This window comes from Bombina bombina, chromosome 4, assembly GCF_027579735.1.
Source record: "Bombina bombina isolate aBomBom1 chromosome 4, aBomBom1.pri, whole genome shotgun sequence".
NCBI lineage: Eukaryota > Metazoa > Chordata > Amphibia > Anura > Bombinatoridae > Bombina > Bombina bombina.
In genome coordinates this window covers 838,019,246-838,025,245 of record NC_069502.1, presented here as the reverse complement: position 1 = coordinate 838,025,245, position 6,000 = coordinate 838,019,246, and the positions used below count along the sequence as shown (strand labels likewise).

Sequence of the window (6,000 nt, the reverse complement as noted above, 5' to 3'; positions counted from 1 at the left end):
CACACCATCCCCTTCTGTGCTCTGTCCAACAAACCAGTCCCTGTAGACTATAAGCCCCCTCTGCCTCACACCCAGCCTCTGTAGACTCTAAGACACCCTCTCTCACACCGCACTGACCGCAGCCACTGTAGACTCGCGGCCCCCTCTATCTCACGCCCCCCACCCCAACATTAAAAAAAAATATATATATATATATATTTATGTGATTGACAGGTAGCTAAGCTGGGCAGGGCGGGACAATGGCAGCTACTTCCGGGACACGGGACATACACTCCCAGACAGGGACTGTCCCGGTGAGACCGGGGCAGGTGGCAACCCTAGGACTGTCCCGGTGAGACCGGGGCAGGTGGCAACCCTAAAATTCTCACACTATCCCTTGTAGACTCTATGCTCCATTCTGTCTCGCACATAGCCCCCTCCTTGCCCTCTTACCCCCTCTGCACCCACAGCTCACCTCTCACCCTTAGGCAGCTAACGTTAGTTGTCACGCCTTCTTAAATCACATCTATTACAATACCTGGTAGCGGCTAGATCCAGTCCGGTTAAAGGACTGATGATGTCACTGCAGTCACGTGACTTCTGTGAGTTTACCATTCCTTTAGCTGCAGGGGATCTAGCTGCTACTCGAGGATAAGGTACTAAAAGGAGTGTATGTGTGAGGCAGAATAAACCTCTATAATATTATTTATCTGTGTATAATGCACTGAGGAGTAGTTTGTATGTGTGTGAGGCAATGGGAATATCTCTATAAAATGGTACTGGGGGGGGGGGGGGCTGTGTGTGTGAGACAATGGGAACCTCTCTATAATATATATTTTTATATAAGGTACATAGTACTGTGTGGGTGAGGCAATGGGAATAATATTTTATATATGTATAGAAGCTAATGGAGAGGGCACTGGGTGTGTGAAACAGAGAGAATCTCTGTATATTATATATCTGTATAAGGTACTAGAGAGGGGTCTGTGTTTGCGTGAGACCGACAAAACCTCTCTATAAAATGTATATATCTGCATATTAAGTACTGGGAAGGGGGCTGTGAGAGGATGTACTAAAAGGAATGACAAGGGTGAATGACAAAATAGAATGCCCATAGCCTTTAATTGGATGTAAATTTTAAAGTGCCATAGCAATACAGCTATGAGACATAGCAAGTAGATATTTACCAGATATGTTCCCTAGATACAGTAGCATATTCTGAAAGTGAGATTATGTGGGATTATTGCTGATTTCTATGGCATAACAAGGGTGAAGGACAAAATGGGATGTCCATAGACTTTTAAAATGTAAATGTAATTCCATAGAAAGCAGCTGTAATCCCATATAATCTCACATCAGAATATGGTAAATATTTGCACACAGGAAATATATCTGGTAAATATCTTCTTGATATCTCTCAAAGTTTTGTTGCTATAGCACTTCTAACTTTACATCCCATTAAAGTCTATGGACATTTCATTTTGTCATTTACCCTTGTTATTCCATAGAAAGCAGCTATAATCCCTCATATGCTCACTTTCAGAATATGCTACTGTACTTGTAAATATCTATTTGATATGTTGTATGGCTTTGTTGCTATATCACTTTTAACTTTACATCCCATTGAAGTCTATGGGCATTACATTTTGTCATTCACCCTCGTCATTCCTTTTAGTACATCCCACATAAAGTGCTGAAGGTAGAGCTGTGTATGAGTGAGCCAGAGGGATGAAGCTGGGTATGAGTGAGTTAGAGGTAACCTCTCATAATATATCAAGGTACTATAGAGGGGGCTATGTGTGATACAGAGGGATCCTATAATATTATATATCTGTATATAATGTATTGGGGAGGGGGCTGAGTGTATGAGGCAGAAGTAACCTCTCTATAATATGTATCTGTATATACGTTGCTGGGGAGGGGGTTGTGTTTGTGAGTAAAATGGAACCTTTATATTATCCTATATTACATATGTGTGCATATAAGGCACTGGGGAGGTAGCTGTGTGTGTGAGAGAGTCTGAGGGAATCTCTTTATAATATTACATATTTGTATATAAGGTACTAGGGATGGGGCTGTGTGTGTGAGGTAGAGGGAACCTCCATAATATTATATACCTTTATTTACAGTACTGGGGAGGGGTTGAGTTTGTGAGTCAACGAAAACCTCCATATAATATAATAAATTTGTGTATACGGTACTGGGAAAGATGCTGTGTGTGTGAGTCTGAGGGAACCACTCAATAATTTTATATCTGTATAAAAGGTACTGAGCTGGGGAGTTAACTAAATGTGTGTAATTCAAAGGGAACCTATTTATAATATTATTAATCTATAAGGTACTGGGTGATAGCTGTGTGTATGTGAGTCAGAGAGAGCCTCTCTAATATGCCCATGTAGAAGGTACTGGGAGGGCATTATATGTGCGAGGCAGTAGAAGCCTCTCTATAAAATGTATATATCTTTATATAAGATACTTGGGAGGGGGTATATGTGTGTGAGTCAAAGGGAACCTCTTTATAATATTATAAATCTGTAAGGTACTGGTTAGGTAGCTGCATGTACTGTATTTGAGTCAGAGGGAACCTCTTTATAATATTATACATCTGTAAGGTATTGGGAGGTAGCTGCGTGTATGTGAGGCAGAGGGAACCTCTTTAACATGCCCATATAAGGTACTGGAGAGGGGCTATATGTGTGTGAGCCAGAGGGAACCTCTTTATAATATTTTACATCTGTAAGGTACTGAGAGGTAGCTGTGTATATGTGAGGCAGAGGGAACCTCTTTAATATGCTCATGTAGAAGGTACTGGGGAGGGGGTATATGTGTGAAGCAGGAGAAACATCTCTATAATATTATATATCTTTATATAAGGTACTGGAGATGGCACTTTATGTGTGAGTTTGAAAACCGCTGTATAGCTTTAAATGTGTACATATAAAGTGCTGGTGATGTGCTGTTAACACATATAGAACCTCTCCATAGTCCTGTATATTGCTACATAATGTGCTATAGGAAAGGTGGTGTATGTGAGGCAGAGAGACTCTCTAATGTTAAGTGTCTGTATATAAGGTGCATGGAGGAGGCATGTGGGAGAGACAAATAAAGGGGATGTAGAGGACATTAGTGATAATGGTTATAGATAAATACACAACTACTTAAATATAGCTTAAATGTTTTATACATACAACACCGATGTCTCCTACACCCCCTGCAGTTCATCAGCATTTAGTTTTAGTTCTACAGTGTAGGGATTAATAATTGGACAATGTGCTGCAAAACTAACCATAAAGCCTGATGTGCTGCAGAGGTTGATGGGAAATAATAAAGGTTTAGTTATTTCTTTCACACGTCAACCACTGCAGTGTAGTACAAAATATACTTTCTTTCTAATGACACAATGAGTCCACGGATCATCATTAATTACTGCTTGGAATGTCACTCCTGCCCAGCATGAGGTGGCAAAGAGCACCACAGCAAATCTGTTAAATATCTCCTCCCTTCCCTTCCACCGCAGTCATTCTCTTTGCCTACGTTAGAGCAAGGAAGTGGTAATATTAGGTGTTTGAAAAGATTCTTCAATCAAGAGTTTATTATTTTTTGTTTGGTTAAATAACACAAGCTTGTGTTTTTTGTTCTGATAGGATGTAGCCGTAGTCCACATCAGTTTCTTCAGTAGAGCAGTGGTGGCTTTAAAGTAATGGGAACTGGTGGGACATAATTCTCACTGCGCCTCCCATATATCTAATGCTGCCCTAATACTGAAAGTCTGAATAAGATTACTCAGACTTTATCATTTTTTCCACAGGTCTATGTGAGGGAGAGGACCTCTCAAACCTGGTGAGCTGCCTTACTGCCGGGCAGATTTCTAAAGTAAGTGCTAAGTTTATTTTCTGGGGTATGTACACAGGAAAATTGGCACTCTATTATATTTAAGGACACAAAGACATTATCCTTGAGAGTGAGGATACGTTATAAGGGCAGTTACAGCAGGCACTGGGGACGTGGAGATGTGGCTTATCCCGTTTGCCCGTTTCCATCTCAGACCTCTGCACTTAAGCATGCTCAGGCAGTGGAATGGAGATTATACAGATCTGTCTCTGCGATTACAACTGGAGCAGGAGACAATGGATTCTCTACTTTGGTGGTTGCCTCAGGATCATCTCTCCCAGGGAACCTGCTTCCGCAGACCTTCCTGGGTGATTGTGACAACAGATGCCAGCCTTCTGGGATGGGGAGCAGTCTGGGGCTCTCTAAAGGCCTAGGGAACATGGACTCGGTCGGAGTCTGTTCTGCCCATAAACATTCTGGAATTGAGAGCAATCTTCAATGCTCTCCTGGCCTGGCCTCAGTTGGCTTCAGCCCGGTTCATTATGTTCCAGTTTGGGCAATATAACCTCAATGGCTTACATCAACCGTCAGGGAGGAACTCAGAGTTCCTTGGCCATGACAGAGGTAGCCAAGATCATTCAGTGGGCGGAGACTCACAATGGCTGTTTGTCGGCGATCCACATTCCAGGAGTGGACATCTGGGAGGCGGACTTCTTAAGCAGGTCGACCTTTCACCTGGGGGACTGGGAACTCCATCCGGAAGTGTTTTTCCAGCCTAATTCTCAAATGGGGTCAGTTGGAATTGGATCTCATGGCTTCTCAACAGAATGCCAAGCTTCCGAGGTACGGGTCGAGGTCAAGGAACCCTCACGCTGTACTGATAGACGCTCTGGCGGTACCTTGGAATTTCAGTCTTGCATACCTATTTCCTCCGTTTGCCTTTCTTCCTTGAGTCATGGCTCGAATGAGGCAGGAGAGGACGTCGGTGATCCTCATTACACCGGCGTGGCCTGGCAGGATTTGGTATGCAGTCCTGGGGGATATGTCATCTACTTCAAGGACCCTTCTTTCATCCAAATCTAGTTTCTCTGAAGCTGACTACTTGAAGATGAGTGCTTTATTTTATCCAAGCGTACATTTTCAGAATCGGTCATTGAGACCATGATTCAGGCTTATAAACCTGTGACTAGGAAAATTTACCATAAGATATGGCGTAAATATTTATACTGGTGTGAATCCAAGGGCTACTCATCGAGTAGAGTTCGGATTCCTAGAATTATGTCCTTTCTCCAAGAAGGTTTGGAGAAGGGATTATCGTCAAGTTCCCTAAAGGGTCAAATAGCTGCCTTGTCTATTTTGTTACATAAACGTCTGGTGGACCTCCCAGATGTACAATCGTTGGGTCAGGATCAGGCCTGTATTCGAACCAGTTACTCCTTGGAGTATTATTTAGTTCTTCAAGGGGCTCCGTTTGAGCAGCTGCTTTCCTTAGATATTAAGTTGTTATCTTGGAAAGTTTTGTTTCTTGTTGCTGTTTCATCTGTTCGTAGAGTTTTCAGAGCTCTTGGCATTACAGTATGAGTCTCCTTACCTTATTTTTTATCGGATAAGGTGGGTTTATGTACTAAATTAGGGTTTCTCCCTAAAGTAGTTTCAGACCGGAACATTAATCAGGAGATTGTTGTTCCTTCCTTGTGTCCTAATCCTTCTTTTTAGGAGGAACGGCTTCTACACAATCTGGACGTGGTACGTGCACTAAGATTCTTTTTACAGGCGACTAGGGATTTTCGTCAGTCTTCTGTTTAACGTAAGGGACAGAAAGCTACAGCTACTTCTTTTACTTTGTGGCTGAAGAGTATCATTTGCTTTGCCTATGAAACTGCTGGACAGCAGCCTCCCGCGGGAGTAACGGCTTTTTCTGCGAGGGTTGTTCCCTCTTCCTGGGCATTCAAAATGCAGCCTTTATGGAACAAATTTGCAAGCCTGCAACCTGTTCCTCTCTTCACACTTTTTCAAACTTCTATAAATTTGACTCTTTTGCCTCGACTGAGGCTACTTTTGGGAGAAAGGTTTATCAAGCAGTGTTGCCTTCCGTTTAGGTTTTCTGTTTGTCCCTCCCTTATCATCTGTGTACTCTAGCTTGGGTATTGATTCCCAACAGTAATTAATGATGATCCGTGGACTCATCGG

The 6,000-nt window shown here is 42.5% G+C and overlaps 1 protein-coding gene across 1 annotated transcript in view; it reads left to right on the top strand.

The window, feature by feature from the left end:
* The first annotated feature begins 572 nt into the window (after nucleotides 1-572).
* The window catches only part of LOC128657212 (zinc finger protein 260-like), an 80,376-nt gene continuing 74,948 nt past the window's right edge, over nucleotides 573-6,000 (top strand). The window contains exon 1 of the mRNA XM_053711469.1: nucleotides 573-635. The gene's annotated coding sequence lies outside the window, so the exon portion shown is untranslated. The remainder of the gene's footprint in view (nucleotides 636-6,000) is intronic.